The following is a 23813-nucleotide window of genomic DNA, read 5'->3' as shown; positions in this document are numbered from 1 at the left end:
AGTCTTCCACGTCGAGTGGGATGTCGAAGGGTCCAGAGTTTCATTTCAAAGTTTCAGTCAGGATGATCTGGTTTGCATTGGCACAGCTCCTACCTTTATTCCAAATCTAGGGGCTGGATCTCCTGCTAGGTCCCTCCTATGGGTGGGACCCAGGAAGGGGGTGGTTACACCCGTTTTCCTTTGTCCAGTTTCACGCAAGAGCTGGGGCTGGAGAGCCCCAGCACCGGTTTGAACTGGACTTTGCACGGGACACCTTGTGTGCCCCAGGCAGTGTCTAGTTTCATTAAGCCCTCCGTGCTCCAATCCACAGCCTTGAACCAGAGGGTGGCAGTGATGAACCAGAGGGTGGCACTGGTGAAGCAGGGGGTGGCAGTGATGATCCAGAGGGTGGCAGGGATGAACCAGAGGGTGCTGTGATAAACCAGAGGGGGACAGTGATGATCCAGAGGGTGGCAGTGGCAAACCAGAGGGTGGCAGTGATGAACCAGAGGGTGTCAGGGATGAACCAGAGGATGGCAGTGATCAGCCAGAGGGTGGCAGTGATGAACCGGAGGGTGGCTGCAATGAACCACAGGGTCACAAACAGGCTGGACACATAGAAACAACATGGTAGTGACCGTTGCGACCACACAAGTAAGTTTGCGTTCCGGAACTTGTACAAAACCATCGCGAAATGGCAAAAACAGCAAATTCGCAAGTTCGCACAAATTCGCGGATTGCGAGTTCGTTTTTGCACCAATTTGCGGATCGCGAATTCGCAAATTTTGCCCATGCTTACTAGATACTAGGGGAAGGTATTGCCACAATCCACACATGCTGGGTGTTGACACCGAATCTTGGGGTGTCCCTGAGTGTTCCAATCCATCTGTCTTCCCTGCTTCAGAGGTTATCACACATTTGGAGTCTTATGTTTCTTTTGTTATTATTGATATGATGGTTGAGTATCTGCAAGCACTACGACACAATCACTATAGGTGCGTATTTGCACTTGGCCTCCAATATCCGGTCTGCAGTAGAGACCAGCACTCACTATGACCTCGACTGACCCAATGACGCAACACACTTCCACACCGATGCTGTCGCTCCACTCCTGGAACGTCAATGGTCAGCGGGACAAGATTAAGCGAGGATCAGTGTATTTGAAACGCAGAGCCCCAGCAGTCACACTGTTGCAGGAAACGCATGTAGTAGGTTGCACATGCAAACCACTGGACCAGTGGGGGTAGTACATTCGGAATTTACCACGGGGTATCGCGGGGTGGGAATCCTAATTAGAAAGCAATTCCCTGTCATAATTCATCGTACTTTTAAAGATGACCAGGGCAGATTTGCCATGACTTCAATCCAATGGGAGGGTTGTTTATTTAATTTAGTGACTGTATATATCCTACCCACCCTATACTCCTCAGCCCTTCAGGCCTTGGGCAAGTTCCTGCTGACGCTGCCGGAGGGGGACTTAATATATGGGGTTGTCTTTAATATGACGGTCAACGATACAGTGGACCGTACACCTGTCCAGCCTCTGCACTGTCTCTGATCATCCCTGGCTGATTTCTTAGATGACATCACACAAAAAGAATTTGGTACCGGTAGCTATTTGGAAAGAAAGAAGGTCCAGTACCCGTGCTCCCAAAGAATAACGTGTATACACTGGGGGCTAACGGTTCCTAAGGTATCAGGAGAGTAGCGACCAAATTTTGGTTGGTAAGAGGGAAATGTAGCCAATGGTTAGACTCTAAGAAGGTTGGGTTTATAAATAGTGATGGGGGAATCTCTAATTTGATTATAGTGCCCTCACACACCCTTGTGAGTGTTCTGCTTCATCATCGGGCGTTGGTGCTCGTGGGGTTGGCGCTGCAGTCCCCCCCGGGCTCCGTGGGAGGGCGCTTTAGCGGAGATCTTTTAAGGAGATGCCGAAGTTGTGCATGTGGTTGTGTGGGCCTAGGAAGGTAAGTGAGTGGGTGAATTAAAATTACCAAACTGTACCCAGAACATGTGTTTATTCGGTGGTCCGACGGGTAAGTTAAATAAGGCTCTTCTTAATTACAAATACAGAGGGCGGATGTATGACTGACCGCTGCTCTCAGAATAGGTGCTGGGGTGAATAAATCACACATAAAAAAGGTCAAAATGTTTCGCGCACCCAGTAGGTCCTTAAGGGATTCTTAGGTGCTTTGTCAGGACGAGAAAGCTGGTGAAATTAACAACAGGAAAACAGGTCCCAGGAACAAGAAAAACCTGTGAAACTGTGATACCTTATTCTTAAGGTGTGTAAGAGTCCTTGCACTGATAGGAACTCTCAATGTGGTGCCTATCCCCAACCCCTCATTAAGGAAATCGAGCTTCATTGGCATGCTCCCGGTGAGTGGCTGAGTTTCTGTTAAGCAATAGAGAGGTGCATGGTTAAAAATGGTGCCAAAAGTAAAGGCACGATCGGGCCATCGGACTCGGTCAAATGTGCCATCATGATCAAAGTGCATGGGTGAATAGTTACTCACATTTGCTTGCCTCTCTTGGGTTTAACGACCTACCCCTCCGTACCAGTATGCCAGAATCAGAGGGGAATGATCGAGTTTGCTCACTTATATCTTCTGTCATTGCAAACCCAACTAGTTGGGTGGGTGGGTGATTTTTACAGGCGTGATGATGCGCTGCGTAGAGGAAGCGGTCAGGGCGGGCTGTGTAGCTCTGTTTAGAGTGTGTAAACGCAGCGGCCATCTTAGCATGGGGGAATTGAGCATTAAATTGAATCAGAACACAGCGTGTTTCCTCATCCATGACAGAGGTCAGGGTGGAGACCCAGATTAGTCACGATTGTGGCCAAGGTAATTCAAAAGGAGTATGAGTGCTGTACGAATACACAGATCAAAGTTAACCTGAGTGTAGTTGAGGGTTGGTGTATGACTAAGGTGTCTCATTAAGAGTAATGTAAGATTAGCGGTCGCTAACATAAAAACATAAATCAGGTCATGGACAGTTATTATAAAATAGGAGACCCTAGTGGTTGTGTGATGGGAGAGCATCACTCATATGTACGGACCAATACTTAAATTTAGAGAAATCCCATTGTCAAGGAAAAGGCTGATGGACTGTGCCTCATTAATTGGTGGGTCAAACCAATGGCGTTCTGTTTGCAATGAAGATCCCAGGTACTACGGGATAATCCCCTAGTCGCATGTACCTTCTGGGTATAGGGGGACTATTCGGTACATTGAGCTCAAATGCTTCTCCCAATACCAGTTGATACAGTACACCAGAATGTTAATTCTGCCCATCGCTAAGTCCCTCAGTGTCACATCTTAGTCTATGGATCCAGCGTTGTTCTTGTCTAAAGAGGGTCCTGTTGGTCCAGTTGGGGTTAGAGTCAATAATTGTCCACCTTATACTGTCTGCGGTATGTTTTTGTTCAATGAAGTGGACGAGCAACTTGGTATTGGTTTTGCCACGCCATATTGTACTTTTGTGCTTGTCAATTCTTATCTTAACCTGCCAGGTGGTCATGCCGATATATCTCTTGCCACAGGGGCATAGAATGGTATTGACACAGTTCTTGGTGTTGCAGTAAGTTTGTCTGGTTTGTTGCCAGGGTGTGGCTAGACCAAGGTCGATCTGCTTTGAAGCTGTGGTCTTGGCACAAGCAGAGCAGGATCCACAGAGAAAATGACCCACCACAGGCTGTAAAGCCCAGAGAGTAGGTTGCCTCGTGAGCGGTGGCTTTGGATGGGTATGGACTAGGTGGTCCCTCAGATTCTGCATGCGTTTGAATGTAAACAATAGGGGGGGGGGCCGGTGTGAAAGTGCCAGTCCTCAGAATGTCCCAGTGTTTCCTTACAACTTTCTGGATTTGGTTGTAGCAGGGCGTGAATGCGGTGACACATGTAATAGCTTCCGATTTGGGCATGTCCCTCACTTCTAGGAGGGACAAAATATTTAACAACAAGGGGAGGTGATGGACAGAGTTTCTGAATTAAGCAGAATACTCTCACCCAGTCAAGAGATCAGGGCATGATGGAAACAGGGCAAACCAAACTACCAAGCCAATTCTTACACTGGGAAGGAAACAAGCTTCCGGGGACCGGTTTCTGGCATTTCAGCCATCGTCGGCCCGGTTTGCTTGCATCCTGATGGTGCAATGAGAAAGGGACTCACATCTGAGTATACCCTTCCACGCTTAGGGTGGACAAAATATTTAACAACAAGGGGTGGTGATGGACAGAGTTTCTGAATTAAGCAGAATACTCTCACCCAGTCAAGAGATCAGGGCTAGATCCAACACCGTTTTTTAGCTCACTGCACCATCCCAGTTCAGAACCTGGCTATATGCAAATTAGTCTGTTCCTGTCCCAGTGCATGATGGGAACAGGGCAAACCAAACTACCAAGCCAATTCTTACACTGGGGAGGAAACAATCTTCCGGGGACCGGTTTCTGGCATTTCAGCCGTCGTCGGCCTGGCTTGCTTGAATCCTGATGGTGCAATGAGCAAGGGACTCACATCTGAGTATACCCTTCCACGCTTAGGGTGGACAAAATATTTAACAACAAGGGGTGGTGATGGACAGAGTTTCTGAATTAAGCAGAATACTCTCACCCAGTCAAGAGATCAGGGCTAGATCCAACACCGTTTTTTAGCTCACTGCACCATCCCAGTTCAGAACCTGGCTATATGCAAATTAGTCTGTTCCTGTCCCAGTGCATGATAGGAACAGGGCAAACCAAACTACAAAGCCAATTCTTACACTGGGAAGGAAACAAGCTTCCCATGATGCACTGGGCCAGGGACAGACTGATTTGCATATAGCCAGGTTCTGAGCTGGGATGGTGCAGTGAGCTAAATAACGGTGATGGATCAAGCCCTGATCTTTGGACTGGGTAAGAGTGGTCTGCTTAATTCAGACACTCTGTTCATCACCACCCCCTTTTCTGAATCGTTTTTGGCCACTATAGGTGTGGCAGAGTATACTCAGACATGAGTCCCTTGCTCACTGCACCATCGGGATTCAAGCAAGCCGGGCCGACGACGGCTGAAATGCCAGAAACCGGTCCCCGGAAGCTTGTCTCTTTTCTGGTGAAGAATTGGCTTGGTAGTTTAGTCTGCACTGTTCCCATGATGCACTGGGCCAGGGAAAGACTAATTTGCATATAGCCAGGTTCTGAGCTGGGATGGTGCAGTGAGCTAAATAACGGTGATGGATCAAGCCCTGATCTTTGGACTAGGTAAGAGTGGTCTGCTTAATTCAGACACTCTGTTCATCACCACCCCCTTTTCTGAATCGTTTTCGGCCACTATAGGTGTCGCAGGGTATACTCAGACATGAGTCCCTTGCTCACTGCACCATCGGGATTCAAGCAAGCCGGGCCGACGAAGGCTGAAATGCCAGAAACCGGTCCCCGGAAGCTTGTCTCCTTTCTGGTGAAGAATTGGCTTGGTAGTTTAGTCTGCCCTGTTCCCATGATGCACTGGGCCAGGGACAGACTGATTTGCATATAGCCAGGATCTGAGCTGGGATGGTGCAGTGAGCTAAATAACGGTGATGGATCAAGCCCTGATCTTTGGACTGGATAAGAGTGGTCTGCTTAATTCAGACACTCTGTTCATCACCACCCCCTTTTCTGAATCGTTTTTGGCCACTATAGGTGTGGCAGGGTATATTCAGACATGAGTCCCTTGCTCACTGCACCATCCGGATCCAAGCAAGCCGGGCCGACGAAGGCTGAAATGCCAGAAACCGGTCCCCGGAAGCTTGTCTCCTTTCTGGTGAAGAATTGGCTTGGTAGTTTAGTCTGCCCTGTTCCCATGATGCACTGGGCCAGGGACAGACTGATTTGCATATAGCCAGGTTCTGAGCTGGGATGGTGCAGTGAGCTAAATAACGGTGATGGATCAAGCCCTGATCTTTGGACTGGGAAAGAGTGGTCTGCTTAATTCAGACACTCTGTTCATCACCACCCCCTTTTCTGAATCGTTTTTGGCCACTATAGGTGTGGCAGGGTATACTCAGACATGAGTCCCTTGCTCACTGCACCATCGGGATTCAAGCAAGCCGGGCCGACGATGGCTGAAATGCCAGAAACCGGTCCCCGGAAGCTTGTCTCCTTTCTGGTGAAGAATTGGCTTGGTAGTTTAGTATGCCCTGTTCCCATGATGCACTGGGCCAGGGACAGACTGATTTGCATATAGCCAGGTTCTGAGCTGGGATGGTGCAGTGAGCTAAATAACGGTGATGGATTAAGCCCTGATCTTTGGACTGGGTAAGAGTGGTCTGCTTAATTCAGACACTCTGTTCATCACTGCCCCCTTTTCTGAATCCTCACTTCTAGGAGGGCAGCTCTTGGGTTATTACTTGCTCTCTTGTTTGCCTGGCGTATGTTGTTACTGGGGTAGTTACGCTTTCTCAGATTGTTTGTTAGGATCGCTGATTGTTTTTCAAACTCAGTGATGGTGTCACAGTTCCTACGTAGGTGTAGGAATTGTCCGACTGGTAAATTATTCCTCAGTGCTTTTGGATGGCGTCTCTCGTAGATGAGGAGACTTCTTCTGTCTGTGGGCTTCCTGTAGTTGGTTGTGTGCACCGTTATCCAGAGATATGAGCAGGTCTAGGAATGGGATGTCGTCCTGTGACCTTGTGCTCATGAATTTTAAGAAAGGGTCCAGGGTGTTGATCCATCCGCAGAACGTGATGCATAGTTCCTCGTCCCCGCTCCAGAAGAGAATGATGTCTTCGATATAGTGAAGCCACATCAAAATATTCTGTCGGTACAGGTTAGACTCCCCTAGGATATGTTTCGCCTCAAAATCTGCCATGTAAAGGCAGGCCAGGCTGAGAGCGAAGGTGCTTCCCATGCTGGTGCCCTGTACTTGGTGGTATAGTTGTGACTTAAAGGCAAATACATTTTCTTTGAGTGCTATGGAAGCGCATTCACAAATAAAGGATATTGGTGCTTCATAAGGCCATTGTTTGATGTTTCGCAGGGTTGACTCTAGTACATCCAGGGTGGAATCCTGGGAAATGTTCCTATACAGAACCTCCACATCTAAAGTGACCAGCAGGTCAATGGTTCGTTCCTGATTGTGAGAATTTTTTTATCAAATTGAGTACCTCTATGGTGTCCCTTAGATAGGACGGGGCTTTGCTCACCAAGGGACGTAGGTAGAAGTCACAGAACTTGCTGAGTGTTTCTAGGACTGATTTGATGCCTGACCCAATCGGGCGGCCCGGTGGTAGATTGACTCCTTTGTGGATCTTATGTAGGGTATAGTAGTAAGCGGTCCGCGGGTCCTCGTTGGTAAGAAAGTCTGTCTCCTGGGGTGAAATCCAAGCTTCTGTGGCTGCTTCATTGACTACGCTCCTTATTTGGGGGATTAGGCGTGTCATAGGATCTTCAGTGATGGGCTGGTATTATTTAGTGTTCGTCAGTTAGCTGTTGCATTAGGCAATCGTAAGTGACAATATCCTGAATGACTATTGCACCACCTTTGTCTGCTAGTTTCAGAATAATGTTGGTATCTTCGGTGATAGATTTGAGAAGGGTCCTTTCTTCTTTAGAGAGGTTGTCAAAAGGGCGTTTTTGGTCCATCACTGCCACGTCCTTAAGAATAGCCTGTTCAAATGTCAGCAATTCATTTGGTGTCATCGCAGCTATCGGTGTGAACTTGGATTGTTTCTTGAGGCCGATCTATGTGGGAGGGATTTCAGGTTTGTTCTGAAAAAAGGCCTTGAGTCTCACTTTTCTGAAGAATTGTTCTTGGTGAAGACGTAATGAATCTTCGGTTCGCATCGGCACAAACCCAAACCCTTCTCCAAGAATTTGGTTTTGCCCACTGTCAACTATTTGGTGGACAAATTGACCACTAAGGTCTGCATTGTCATTGGTTTCCGGGTCTTGCCACTGACCCATCTTGAATCCTCCTCTTCTTCTGCCTCTTCCTTTGCCCCTCCCTCTGTTGTAAAAAGGGAGGTTTGGGAATTGGTGAAATTGGGGTATTTGTAGGTGGTGTACCGGCGGTATGTTCCACATCGGTGGGAAACCCATCCATTGTCCTGGGTATACTGGCAGTTGGAATGATTGCTGCAGGAAATTCTGGAATATTGGGAGTCAAAATTGTCTCTGTGTCCCTCTGGTGCGAGGTGTGTAACTCCTTCCTTCATAGCTTGAGTCACTACCAAAGGATCATGATCCATTAGATTGGTTACTACTCCCTTCATCGTAGGAGGTTTCATAGTTCTCGATCACATACTCTTCCTTAGTGTAAAGGTATACTTTCTCTTTGTTGAAGTGTTTGACGTCCTTCTGAGTTTGGTTATTTTCTATTTTGTGAGTAATTCCTTGTGCTCGTTCAATTCTTCGCTAATTTTGGCAAGTCGTGATTTCTATGCCGCGATTGGGATCCCAACCTTCAGACCGTTTTCAGCTAGCCTTATCTGTAAGGAGTTCATTCGATAGGCGTTTGGCCGGGAAAATGATTAGCATGAGCCAATCCCATGTGCACTTTTATGCGATCTTTGATGATTCTGTGCGGAAGGTCAGGTCTTCTAAAAAGATTCTTGGTGAAAGCGTAACTTGGAGGCCATTGGGGGCTATGTTTGGCCCTTAGGCATTCCGTCATGATTATCCCATGAAGGGCTGTCTTGATCTGTAGCCTCCTCAATGACTGCAACTTCTTCCAGTCATCTACTTTGCTCCCTGTTGGTGTGCTGCCATCTTCAGCCAATAGTGAGGGTGCCCGGAGAATCTCTGCCACAGTGTCTTCATCAAAACTCAGATATGTCCATATTTAGTGGTGGGAGTGCCTCCGTACAACTACTCTGAGTGTAGTGTAGTGTGTGGGTGCACAAGAAAGAGGTGTTCAAGAACAAAAAGGGGAAAGGATACTCGCAAGGGTGAGTGAGGGCACTATATCCAAAAGGAGGGATTCTCCCATCACTATTTATAAACCCAACCTTCTTAGAGTCTGACCACTGGTTACATTTCCCTCTTACCAACAGAAATGTGGTTGCTTCTCTCCTGTGACTTCTTAGAAGCCCATGGTTTACTGGACGATTGGCGATTTCAAAATCCACATCAGAGACAGTATACTTTTCACTCTGGTGCCCACAATAGTCTTTCACATATAGACTACATTCTTGCAACGGCGGACAATGTGGGAGGGTTTGGGGCGGTCTTGCATCTGCCCAGGGGGATCTCTGACCACTTCCCGGTACTGGCGGAGTTTCGATCACACAGGCCCAGCAAGCATCGTATGTATCCTATATATCCGAATTTCCTGCTGAATCCTAAGATTAAGAAACGTCTACTAACTACCACAATGCATTACTTTTAAGAAAATGAGGCCTCAATCTCTTCTCCATTAACCTTAAAGGAGGCGTACAAACCAGTCATACGTGGAAATGCCATTTCCCTCATTGAAGGTCATAAAAAAGATAAGAAGAAGAAGATATAACCCTTGGAGTGGGAGGTGCATCATTTGGAGTCTCAACATGCTAGGGACCGCTCGGACTCCAATGTCCATGCACTGCGCGTGAAACAATAGGAATTTAAGGAACATCTTTGAGCAGAAGCCGAAACCTGCATATTGACAGTTCAGCATATGGTCTACGAGTCCGGGGTCAAACTTCTCGCCTGGTTGGATTGGAGGGAACAAGTGAATAGGTGGATAGTACAGCTCAGGTCGGAGAATGGCGAGTTAACATCTGACCCACAGGAGATAGTGACTGTGCTGGCAGTACACTATGAACAAGTGTGCACATCCACAAACACCACCACAGTCCAGGAAGAGATTTCATTCCTTATAGACATACATATGCTGATGCTTACACCAGAGCAGGCACAGGGACCAGAGGCAGATATTACAGTAGATGAGCTCAAGGTGGCCATCTACAAGATACAATTGAGTAAAGCCAGCGGCCCCAATGGCATCCCAATAGAATTCTATAAATGTACGGCAGATAAGGGGGACCCATATATGTTAAAAATGTGTAATGCAAGTAGGGCCCATGGCGAGCTCCCAAGGGATCAACGGTTGGCTACCATAGTGCCCATCTATAAATATGGCAAACCCGCGGTGGAGTGCAAATCTTACTGGCCGATCTCATTGATTAACGCAGAGGCCAGGATTCTGGCCCAAACGTTAGCGCTCAGACTGACACCTTATGTCTCTAAATTGGTCCACCCGGACCAATCAGGATTTATGCCTGGCAGGAATACTGCTTTGAATCACAGACATCTACACAATGTCCTGGGATGAAAGCATACGATACGGGAGGTCGCAGCGGTCCTATCACTGGACGCAAAAATGGCCTTTGACTCAGTGGAATGGGCATTTCTGTTTGCGGTCCTCCAACACTTAGGGTTTAAACCGTAATTCGGTTCCTGGATACGCCTACTATATACCAACCCTATCGCACATGTAGTTGCCAATGGACATCTATCGCGGGAGATTGCTCTGGGGCGAGGGACGTGGCAGGGCTTCCCGCTGTTTCCCCTTCTTTTTGCACTGGACCTGGAGCCGTTGGCAGCCTGGATTAGATGGGACCCATTAATCTGGGGTCTAAAATGGAGGGAGGGATGGGAATAGCATATCTCCCTTTATGCTGATGACGTCCTTATATATGTAGCCTCGCCCCCAAATCCCTGTAATCATTGCTTAACATCTATGAGGTGTTAGGGTCGGTGTCGGGGTACACAGTCAATTGGAACAATTCTGTGCTATATATTATGTACGGATTGCCTCCAACACTGCCTAGGGGTTCTACGGTCCGGATGGTAACAGATCATTTTAAATACCTTGGGATCTATGGAACGTCCGACCCAGAAGAATTCCAAGCACTTAATCTGCAAGCACCATTGCACAGGCTGAAATATGATATCAAGCACTGGAGATCGTTGCCGCTCACACTACAGGGCAGTGCAGCACTTTTTAAAATGACGGCCTTACCCAGATTTCTATATGTCCTGCACAACATGCCAAGCCGGGCCCCAATTTGTACTTTAAGGCAATAAACTCTGAGCTTAATGCTCTCCTGTGGGATAGCAAACCGGCAAGAGAGGCTGCGTGTAAATTGGTTACAAGCTGGTACGATGGGCGAATAGCTTTACACACAGCACCTGGGATGGGCGGACAAGCTAATGCAACACACTCCACTGTGGGACACAGGTAGACTGAGCACTCTGTGAAAGAGCAAGGGGTTCCAAAAATGTGACTTGATAGGGATCTCTCGGCTGGGGAACCTCTGGAAAGATGGAAAAGTTGTTGACCTTACCCATCTGCAGGAACACTATGAAATGTCTCCTGGTGAGCAGTTTCGATATATGCAAATTAAACATGCGATAAACGCAGCCCTTCTGGCAGCGGTAACACACCCTGAATCATCCCGTTGAGAGGACTGACTATTAACTGACTACATTGATAAGAAAGCAATGTCTCTTACCTATAGGAATATTATTAAAAATTAAACGGCACCCCTTGTATGACTCCGGGCAGTCTGGCAGACAGAGATTAGAGACATGGAGGACACTGACTGCCAGGACGTGATTGCATCGCCAAGGGAGGTAGCAGTATTTTCTAGACTGCGGTTGGTACAGCTAAAAATACTAAATAGGACCTATTACACACAAACAATATTGCACAAAATAGAAAGGACTACTGACCAGCACTGTCTGCGCCGGTGTGGCGAACTGGGTTCATTTTATCATACTATTTGGGAATGCCCGCTGATTACAAACATACCGGAAAGCAGTAATGGAAACTATTACAGAGATCAGCGAGAACCAAGTCCCACTTGAACCTAGGTGTCACTTATTGAACATCTGTAAGGAATATACTTGAAGATTCTGTGTGTTATATAATAAAAACATTTTAAAAAAACAAAAAGGGGGGTCACAGACATGGCACACACTTTAGGTGCCACGTCACAACAGCAGTAACACTGCGCACACAGGCCCTGCAATGGCAGAGCCCTGAGATAGGTTTGCAAGGCTTCTTTGGTGGGTATGCATTCAGCGCTGCAAGCCCACCAGTAGCATTTAATTTACCAGCCCTGGGTATATGAGACACCACTTTACAAGGGATTGACAGGTAAATTAAATAGGCCAAACAGGTGTAGACCAATCTTACCTTATTTAATACAGAGAGCACATGCACTTTACACTGAACAGCAGTGCTAAAGTGCCCAGAGTCCTAAAACCACCAACACCATGTCAGAAACAAGGCTCAGAGAAAGGCAAAAAGTTTAGGGATGACCGTGCAAAAAGGGCCAATTCCAACAGCAGCCAAATGCTGCATCCTTTAAGTAATGACATACATGAATTCATGAACGAGATTCTTATTGTTAGTCTCAACTTGAGGTTAGCAAAATAACTGCCTAGGGAACAGGTTTGGAAGAATCTGTGGGGAAACAACATCCTGTTGAGTTTGCCTCTGTTCTGGCACTTCGAAAATATATCAGAGGTGTAGGATAAGTATGATACCCTATTGGCAGCCTTTGAAGTATGACTACTATAATCATGTCTTCACTTGCCTAGTAAGCGAATCATGTTTCCACTTCCCCAGTGAGGGAGGACAAGCCCAGAGTTGAACTCGTTTCTGGTTCTAAGTGCCCTGTTGCCAACCATGCAAGGCCTGCTTTGGGGGAAATTGCAGTTGGGGAGTTTGGCAGTCATTTTTGAGCTATTAAGGGAAGTTCAATGAGGACAAAAACCTCCTCTCAAGCACAAAGACAAAAACTCACTTTTCGCAATGTCATTTTTCAATATGAATATAGACTATGAAAGTGGGGCATCAAGATCCTTCTAACGATTTGGATTTCAATCATGAGTCCTCAGAAAAGGTACCACTGGGATACTGGCTCGTGGCAGCTATGTGTTCATAGCAACGATGAATCTTGACCCTTTGATGTAGACTCTTTATGTATTGTGAACCAGATCTCACTAAGTGCTGGATTGTCCACTCACTAATAGGACACTTTACTTAGATTTTGACCATCGTAAAACAGGTTAGATTTACCCCACTGATGGTTTATTCTTGCAACAGTATTCATGCTTAGTCTAAGCTGAGGATCCTATTGTCCAATGGTATAATCTGGCGTTGGGATGTCTCTAAGTTAGAACCACCCTGGACTCTGTGATAATCGTGTGTTGGGGCTTGACACGGAAACTCTTATTTGGTAATATTCAGCAGTAAATAACGCAAGTGTGGCAGCTTACCCCTGACTGTACGCATTTGTGAATCAGTAATACCATAGAGAAAAGTGTTAAGTTTGGTGCAAAAACCACTGACAGCTCACCCAACATAACCAGGTTGGAAAGGAAATTATATGCAGCTCTGGCAAACATGTTCAAACCAGCCTGCTTCCTTTGTTAAATAAATCTCGCTCTCTTTTCATCCATTCACTCTCTCTCTTCTCTCTTTCTTCCCTCTTTTATTTTGCTCTTTCTCACCCCGTTTAAAAATTAGGTTACACCCCCTGTCCCTGATATAATTAACGCCAGGAATGGAAAAAGTGCCACAGGTGTCTTGCACCTTCAAAAAACATAATCAAATGGATCCTGCCCACTGGGGAAACACCAGTAGGGATTGCATGGCCAGTCCAGCACTTGCACTCTTCTTTTTCACCTTGTCTTAAAGTCTAAATGAACGTCATGGTGTGTCAGTTTTTGATTTTGGAAAACTTTATTTTGGTTGTGAACATGCAGCAGGTGCATGATTATTTGTATGTTTTCTCTAAAATATTTTCCTAGTTGATCAACTTAGACATGCTATTCGAAAGGTTACCAGCAAATCCCAAACAATATATTAACCTCAGCTTTAATTGTTCGGACCGATAATGTTTTTGTTGCTGATAACTCTATCTAACTGAAATTAAATGCTTTACACAAACAGCCATGACATTAAATACATCCTGTTTACTTCCTAGATATTGGTAGAAAGGACAGTTTTTCTCACCAGTTCATGAACCTTCCTGAACGGTCGCTCCCCTCGCTCTCCTGCCAGAATCATTATTATTGCCATCACCTGCACCGCAGCTGAAGCCCTGACTGCGCCTGGTATCGTTACCATTACAAGCGCTATCGCGTTCAGAAGCTTTTACTCGCGCAGCGCTTTAAAATTCTTCTTTGCCATTTATAGAATTGTGCCTGTTGCTATTGTATTTTCCGCATCCCGCTCTGTGACACACAGCCTTTAAAGCTCACCGCGTGTATCCGATCTTCAACATTAGCGCTTTGTAACTGATTGGCGCTTCAGAACCCTAATTGTTAAATCTCATTTGGCGCTCTGTGTTAATTACGTGCACCTCATTGCTGCGCTGTGTTTCAACGTGAAGTAATCTCTAAGTGGCGCTTTTGCAGAGGTATTGTGGTGAAATTGTGTGCCTTTAGCTGCCTGTTGACGATCTTTGTGCTGTGCCCTCGCTGCTGCTTTTGCTTTCACTTTTGCCCTCCATTTTGTGTTTTCCTCTCCCCTGACCCGCCTCTCTGATCCCGCCTCCCAGCTGACCCTCCCACGATCCGCCCCCTCGCACAACCATTTAAGCCAGATGGTCCCACGCGCAGCGTCCACGCGCTACGGCCTCGCCGAAGGTGCGCCAAAGGTAAGCCCGTCTACGCCCGTCCGCGCCTGGACCGCGCCCAGTGCCAGACCCCCTGCCCCTCGCACTGCCCAGCCCTCCCGCATTACCTTCGATGCCACCACCCTCCTAGCCCTTAACCCCGGTCGCGCCCCCAACTGCGTCCAAGCCGCCCCTGGACAAACCCATGGACCTTTCTCCTGCTTCTCCTGCAAATTCATCGGCACCGACAACATCTCTGCTACGACCACACCACAGATTCCCGACCCCAACCACCTACAATGCATCCTTCTCAACACCCGCTCGGTCCACAGGCACGCCATTGACCTATGGAATCTACTAGACACCATTTCGCCGGACATCGCCTTCCTAACGGAAACATGGATGAATGCTTCCTCCACACCAGACATCACCATTGCCATCCCTGAAGACTATAAGATCACTCGCAAAGACCGTACCAGCCACACAGGAGGAGGAATCGCTATCGTCCATAAGAAATCAATCCGCATCTCAACCAGCTCTGACGCCAACCTCGCTAACTCCGAACACCTTCACTTCCAGATCCACATTGACCCCAAAACCACTCTCAGAGGCACCCTCCTCTACAGACCACCAGGACCCCACGCAAAATTCAGTGAAGACATCACGGACTTCATCACCCCACACGCGCTCCCCTCCAAAGACTACATCCTTCTGGGAGACCTAAACTTTCACCTTGAAAAGATCAACGACCGCAACACCACTACCCTCTTGGACAACCTCGCCAACCTCGGACTTAAACAACTGGTCACTTCCCCCACCCACATCGCAGGTCACACACTCGACCCCATCTTCACATCCAGCAATCATGTCTCCTTCAGCCACACTACGGACCTCCTTTGGACTGACCACAGCTGCGTTCACTTCACCTACAACAAACCAAAACCCAGCATCCACCTCCAACCTACCCTGCAAAGAAACTGGAACAAAATCACCACGGACCAAATCTCCGCATCGCTCCTTCGAAACACCCCAGCCCTCTCTTCTAACGCTAACGAAGCCGCCGTCAACCTCACCCTATGGTTATCCAACACCGCCGACACCTTAGCACCACTGAAAAAACGTCAAAACAAACCTGGCAACAAGAAGGCCTCATGGTTCAACGATGATCTCAAGAAGTCCAAGAAACTCTGCCGCTCCCTTGAAAAGGCCTGGAAAAAAGACCCAACCACTAGCACCAAGGACGCCTTCAAAAACGCCACCCGTACTCACCATCAACTGATCCGAAAAGCCAAGAAAACAGCATTCAAGGATCGACTTGACAACAACGCCCACAACAGCAAGGAACTTTTCAACATCGTCAAGGAATTTTCCAATCCCTCGGCCAACTCCAACGACATCACCCCCTCTCAAACCCTCTGCGACTCCCTAGCCTCATTTTTCCACAACAAGATTGCAGACATCCACAACAGCTTTGACAACCAACCCGGAAACCAACCCACCCTACCATTTGCTGATCATCTTCCCCCCGTGAACACCCTTAACGACTGGAACCCAATCTCCACTGAGGACACCATCCGCCTGATGAACTCCATCCACTCAGGATCCCCCACAGACCCATGCCCTCACCACATCTTCAACAAAGCAGACTCCGTCATAGCACCGCACCTCCGAGACGTCATCAACTGCTCCTTCAACTCTGCCACCTTCCCGGAAGACTGGAAACACGCTGAACTCACCGCCCTTCTGAAAAAACCCACAGCGGACCCCACCGAACTCAAAAATTACCGCCCCATCTCGCTTCTTCCATTCCCGGCCAAAGTCATCGAGAAAGCTGTCAACAACCAGCTCGCCGCCTTCCTCGAAGCCAACAAATCCCTCGACCCCTCACAATCTGGCTTCCGAGCAAAACACAGCACTGAGACCGCCCTCATCGCAGCAACAGACGACATTCGAACTCTACTGGACAATGGAGACACAGTCGCCCTCATCCTCCTTGACCTCTCTGCAGCATTCGACACAGTCTGCCACAGCACCCTTTTACAACGCCTCAATAACATCGGAATCCAAGGAAAAGCACTTGAATGGATCACCTCGTTCCTCACCGGAAGAACCCAGAGAGTCTGCCTTCCACCATTCAAGTCCGAGGCCTCTGAAGTCATCTGCGGCGTACCACAAGGATCCTCACTCAGTCCCACCCTCTTCAACGTATACATGAGCCCCCTCGCGGCCATCGCACGCCAACACAACCTCAACATCATCTCCTACGCGGATGACACTCAACTGATCCTTTCTCTCACCAACGACCCCAGCACCGCCAAAACTAACCTACACGAAGGAATGAAAGAAGTTGCCGAATGGATGAAACAAAGCCGTCTGAAACTGAACTCAGACAAAACTGAAGTCCTCATCTTAGGAACATCCCCCTCTGCATGGGACGACTCCTGGTGGCCGGAAGCCCTCGGAAAAGCACCCATCCCGACAGACCACGCACGGAACCTAGGCGTCATCCTGGACTCTTCACTCTCAATGAACAGACAAGTCAGCGCCGTATCCTCTTCCTGCTTCAACATTCTTCGCATGCTCAGAAAAACATTTCGCTGGATCCCCTCCGAAACAAGGAAAACAGTCACCCACGCTCTAGTCACGAGCCGACTGGACTACGGAAACACCCTCTACGCAGGTACTACCGCAAAACTCCAGAAGAAACTCCAACGAATCCAAAACGCCTCAGCCAGGCTCATATTAGACATCCCACGCAACGAACACATCTCTGGTCACCTTAAAGACCTCCACTGGCTACCCGTCAATAAGAGGATCACTTTCCGACTGCTTACCCACGCACACAAATCACTCTACGACATCGGACCAGAATGCCTCAACTCACGACTGTCCTTCTACACCCCCTTCCGCCAACTACGTTCTTCCAGCCAAGCCCTCGCCACTGTACCTCGCATCAACAAGACCACCATGGGAGGCAGATCCTTTTCATACCTGGCTGCTAAAACATGGAACTCACTCCCCGCTTACCTTCGCCTTACCCAGAACCACCTAGCATTCAGAAAGCAACTTAAAACGTGGATATTTGACAAGTAATCCTCCTCCCCTTCCTAAGCGCCTTGAAACCCTCTGGGTATGTAGTGCGCTATATAAATTTTATGACTTGACTTGACTTGACATTTTTACACGTTCGGCTTTGAAACTTTTTCAGCTTCATTCCTTGTGCTACAGTAAATGTAAACTCAGGGTAAACTCCGCCGTTTACTCTGAACATCCGTCATTGTCGCCTGTCCACAAAGGCATGTTGGTATATTTAAATGAGTACGCCTGTAGTATTCGTTTATGTTATCTTACGTGCCTTTGCGAATTAGGTCTCACAGAATGCATGTAGTATGGAAATATTCATATAACATCAGAACAACTGCAAACAACTGTGTTCTCTTGCACTTATTCACTAATCAGGAGCTATATGTGTCAGGGTCAATTCACAAAATTCTTTTTGGAATCAGGCTCATGGTTTTTACACAAATTGTGCTCCGATTTCTACTTGGAAGAATTTGCTCGTGCAAAAAAACCGCAACAAAGTGTATTATAAAGCACAAAATGCAAGCAAATACCTTTTTGCAAACGTCATACCCACTGGAGCGTGCAAATATTGAAATAAAGGAAAAAACACCCCGATGCTTTGAACACTTTTCCCAGGTGCCCTCTGGATCCAGTTCTATAGTGCACTGAACCAGTATGTAGTGCGTGTACATGATACATGAGCAGCATCTAGCTAATACACTTCCCTGCCTGGAGTTAGCTTTAACCCTCATTTATGACTCATACTCAAGAATGTACGTAAACATGCACTCATTGCCAAGAGGGATGACATGGGGGTGATGTGATTGGATAGAAACGGGAGAATCTCTGCTACATCCTGCTGTTCTACAGACCAATTCATCCTTTTGAAATAAACATATCGACTCATTCGGATCGTATGCTCTTTGAAACGCATTGGGAGTGATAAGTATGTAGGCAAATACACATTCATCTCCAAGTCCAGATTGAAATACAATGTGATTTGCCTAGTTAATATTCTGTGCTAAATGCTGGTGTGTGGATGCATTTCATTTAGAGCTATCATAAAAACACTGTTAGAGATACAAATAACCTCAGCCCGAAATAAACACGAGAAGTATATGCGAGAGTTGCTCCCACTATCAAAAAAACTGCAGACACACTCGTTTGATCAAAATTGACAATTAATTCAGAGAGGCCGTGCTGAAGCTCTGACAAACATTCTCAGATGCCTTGTCCCCTTTACAATGAATAGGCACAGCGCGTGGGGCGGGTGCAAATGCGCGCGAAACAAACCACTGGCTTGACTCTGATGTCAATGTGGATGCAGTCACAAACCAACCATTATAACTGCTTAACAGGCATGCAAAGTCTGCTCATGGTATACAGGTATCCGCCTTCGGGAAATTGAGGAGTAACATTGCAGGTGAGCCCTCTAATCAGTGCACAGGGCACTCCCAATAATAGTAAAGAAAAAATGAATATTGCAGAAATCTAAAAAAAAAGTAAAACTATGAAAATCGTGGTAATACTGGGCACACAAGATACTGCTAGTAATAACTATTTGATGGTAAACACTGTGGCCCACATGCATCAAGCACTTTTTCATTCGCAAACGGTGCGATTCCTTAAAATCGGCCGTTTGCGAATGCAAAAGTGCTTTTTGGGATGCATGAAGCAATTTTAGAATTCGCAACATTGTTGCGAGTTCTAAAATTGCGGGTGCTTTTAAGAAGTCGCAGATGTGCGACTTCTTAAAAGCAATGCATCATTACTTTGACAAGTGGAAATTCGCAATTAGGGTTCCAAATTTACCGAGTGGTTGAACCACTCGGTAAATTTGGAAAAAGTGTTTAAAATGCTTTGAATGTTTTTTTTTCAACATTCATGTTTCACACACACATGTCCTTAGGACATGTGTGTGTGAAACATGATGCGAAAAATACATTTCAGGGGTGCATGGGGGGGTCCTTTGGACCCCCCCCTGCACCCATGAAATTTTCTAAGTGCCACTGGCAATTTGCATTGACTCCTATGGACCTTTTGGCCCATAGGAATCAATGGGAATTGCGAAAATTAACTTAAGAATTCGGTATTTCTTTGGGATTCTGTAAAAATTGCGATTTTTACCGAATCACAAAGAAATACCGAAAAAAATGATGCATAGCATTTTGCACTTCTTAATTTGCGATTCCTTATTTTTCGCAAATTAAGAAATGCAAAATGACACAATGATGCATGTGGGCCTGTGATACTCATAAAACAGGCTTCCCAAGAGAATAATAATCCTCCAGCCTTGAAACATTGTGTAGGTCACTAACCCCGTGTGAACGCCCGTGGTATCGAAGACTATTGGAGGTGCAGCCTTTAGGGAAGGGAAATCATATTCTAACAGTTCTAGGACAAGGAACAACGGCTTATCTCTAAATTTAAGTTTAAGGTCTGCTGGATCCTAACAACTGGAAAATTGAGCCACGTATAACTGCGGGTCAAAGGTTACGTACTCAAGCACGCTGAGAAGTGCACGTGACTCACTGAGATATTTGGTGAGTCAGTCTACAAACATTAGGGTGCACATGATTTCCATGGATGATTTTTCATTTTATCCGAATCCATAGAGTGGACATGCCAGAAAGCAAGCCCGCAAGTGTGGTTTCAAGCGGGCATATTACCAAGCAATAGCGATAATTATCGCTATTGCTTGGTTAGAGAAAAAAATTTACAGCTGAGCTGCGGCGATTTTCACCGCAAATAAACCTTGGTATTGCTCTTAGCCATGTTATCCACCTCCCATTGGATAGCATGGCTAAGAACTGCTCAGGGCAGGTGTTAGCTTTTGGAGATATTCGCGCTTAGCGCGAATATCTCCAAAAGTTGGTAGTAGGAGATAGTAATGTTAGCGACTGTTTTCAGTCGCTAACATCTTGGTACGCCCACTTTGCATGTCATTAGTGATAAATATCACTGACATGCAAAGTGGGGCCCAAGATGGTCGCTATCTCCTACTAGCTGTCGCTAACTTGTGTTAGCGACAGCTAGGTAATAGGGAGATAATTTTATCTCCGCTTTCTTGGCTTTTAAAGCCAAAAAAGCGGAGATAAACCCCCTTGATAATATCCCCCAAGATTCTTTCTCTGTCACATGTTCTACTTTAGACTGGTGATGTACCCATCCTCGTACTATATTGAGCAGCTGCTACATCTTACTGAAGACAGCACATCTGGTTGGAGGAATCCTTGAAAAAAGAACAAAAGTATAATGTATATTTAAAAAAGAGAAGCCATTTGCTCTATAGCCAGAGCAGCACTCAACTGTCCTATTGCAGAAACTGATATTTATTCGGCAGTTCTCTGGTGAAGAGAAGAAATTGCTTTCTAGCGCTCTGTTTCTGCATGTCTTTAATTCTTGGATTGGATGGGGTATTTCATTTAGACAAAGTCAGCAACAGAAGCAAGGCAGGCCTGTAGATGCTTTAGCAGGCTATTGTAATCTTTATTAATTCTATCACTGAGGCTCTCCAACATCACATTCAAGAAGCACTGAAGCAAATTCCAATCCAGCCTGGAGCAACGTAAATCTATGATATGCTGAACTGCAAGCATTCCAATGAATTGGAGCATCTCAAACGTTTGAAATCACAAACGATAGGTTGGAGCTAACATTGATTCCTCAACGGTATTTCCGAGAATGGCAGTGCAGTAAACTTGCATTTCTGCATGCCCTTCCCGGATTTTTAAACCTTTTTATTGGCCATTTCTCGATGGTAATATGACTCTTTCCACTGTTACACTGCCAATGAATGCTACAGGGACTGGCCTTAGTTCCTAAAACTGTGCTTACAGATTGACATTCACAATTAGTTTATTTAACTTTCTAGTAATGTAGAGTGCCTTTAAACTACTCACATATATAACTGAAGTGTATGGCTCCAGAAAGCACCAGTGTGCTGCCTAAAATCATAGATTTGGCAAGGAAAATGCTTTGCCATGTAGGAAGCTACATTAGTGTCTTGTAAGCTCACAGATCTAGGGGCTAGATGTAGGTAATTGTAAATTACCGATTCGAAAATACCAAATTTTACCGATTGGGTATTTTCGAATCGGTAATTGCAATGTAGATAAAAATTTGGTAAAAATTACTGAATTCGGTAAAATAGGGAAAAAGTCAAGGGTGGCAGGGTGGCACTTTGTCACCCTGTTGCACCCCTGATTAGTGCTGGTGTGCATATGTGGAACACATACATGCCCTGAGGGGATGTATGTCTGTCACATGGCACAGGTGTAAATGCACATATTTGCATTTACACAGGAATTCGTATTAACCACCAACTAATAGTTGGTGGTAAATAACGAATCCTTTTAGCCCCTCCCACTCCCTACCAGGAAGTGGCTACACAGGCAGCTGCAACTAATTAGAAGGTTCTGGGGAGGCAGTTGGAGCAGTGAGTCCCTGAACAGCAGAAAGAGTTTTGTGCACTTTTAAAACTGAAAAATGGCCTGCTGCAAAGACAAAGAGCAGCCAGAGACGAGGAGGAAACTGAAATTCAGCAGCATGGAGCTGCAGGTCCTTGTTGAGGAGGTGTTGAAGGTGCACCAAAAACTGTTTGGCAGGCAGTCCCTCACTGTGGCAGAATCTGCCAAAAGGAAACTCTGGCTGGACATACTTGACAAAGTGAATGCAGTTGGAGTGACTACCAGAGACACAGAGGACCTGAAAAAGAGATTCTACGACCTCAGGAGCCAAACAAAAAAAAAATTGTCTGAACACCACAAGCAGGCAACCAAAACTGGTGGAAGCAAGAACCCAGCACCCCCCTTACTGACCTGGAGGAGATGGTGGCCTCAACCATAAACCTGACAGCGTCTGCGGACTGGGAGAAGTAGACAGCTCAGCCAGATCTGCAAGCAGAAAAGGTAAGACGCATGCACAGCATTCCCCCATACCATCATCCTTACCTTTACCCTTTCTGGCCAAGTGAACCCCAGTCCAGTACTGCTAGCACTATACAGGAGCAATACATCATGGGACATGTAATCAGGAAATGAAAGACCATGTCATACAGCAAAGCAACCAGCAAGTTAGGGAAATGATTGCAGACAGAATAAAGCTAAAGTGAGAAATATTCAATTGTAGTGACTGTGAGACAGTAGCGCTTAGCTAATGTACGCTCATATGTCCACAGGTGTCACATCTCGCAGGCGTTCCCAGGAGACTGAAGGCACGGCACCAGAGAGGGATGAGAGTCAGGAGCCAGGTCCAAGTGCACAGAACGTATCACAGGACATAGGTGCACCAAGTAGCCATCCTCCTTCACAAGACACAGAAATTGCTCAAGAGTTGCAGGCGTCCCCAGAAAGATCACAATACCCTCGGTTGCTGTCATCCCCAGAAATGCCAGCATCACTGCATGAGACAACACTTGCATCACAACCAAGCAGGAGGCATGTTGTGGCCCCACTATTAGAAATGGAGTCATCAGCAGGTGACTTGGATGGGGAAGACACACACCCTGCCTGTGGATGGTAGCTCTGCCACACTGCAGTCCAGTGCAGAGGTGGGCCATACTGGTGCAAGACGCCGCAGAGTCCAAGAAAGTAGTGCAGCTGCATGAGTGGAGGGTTCAAGTGTGTTCCGTGGCATGGAGGGGAGCATGGCAAAAATCCAGAGGATGCAGGGAAAAGCCATCATGTCTTGCCAACGCCAAATGAGGAAACTGAACAACAACATGGGAGACATAGGAAAGGGCATCAGGGAACTAGTAGATGTCAACAAAGAGATGACTGCAGGGATGCGTGAAATGTCACAATCGGTGCGGCTTCTGTGCACCAAACTAGACAACAAATTTGCATCAAGGCGCAAGTATAGGCAGCGTGCACATGAACAAAATAAAGCCATCAACCGGCTGGCCACAGCCACATCCCTGCTAGGCAGGAGAAGCATAAACATGCAGGAGGGACTAGCCCAAAACAGTAATGAGGTCACTAGGGGCATAACCAGTGCTCTTGAGGCTCTGTTAAATGCACAAACAGCACAAACTTCTGCTCTGGATGTGCCAGAGAGTGAAGAGAGCACAAGCAGGAGCAGCATGGCAAGCTCCCTTGTGGTAGAGACAGGCGCTGCGCCGCGCCGCGCTGAGGATACAGCCCAAACGAAAAGTGAGCACAGTGAGCACCAAACAACTGGCTCTGGTAGGCGTGGACGCACATGA

This window comes from Lissotriton vulgaris, chromosome 4_1, assembly GCF_964263255.1.
Source record: "Lissotriton vulgaris chromosome 4_1, aLisVul1.2, whole genome shotgun sequence".
NCBI lineage: Eukaryota > Metazoa > Chordata > Amphibia > Caudata > Salamandridae > Lissotriton > Lissotriton vulgaris.
This window is presented reverse-complemented; position numbering follows the sequence as displayed.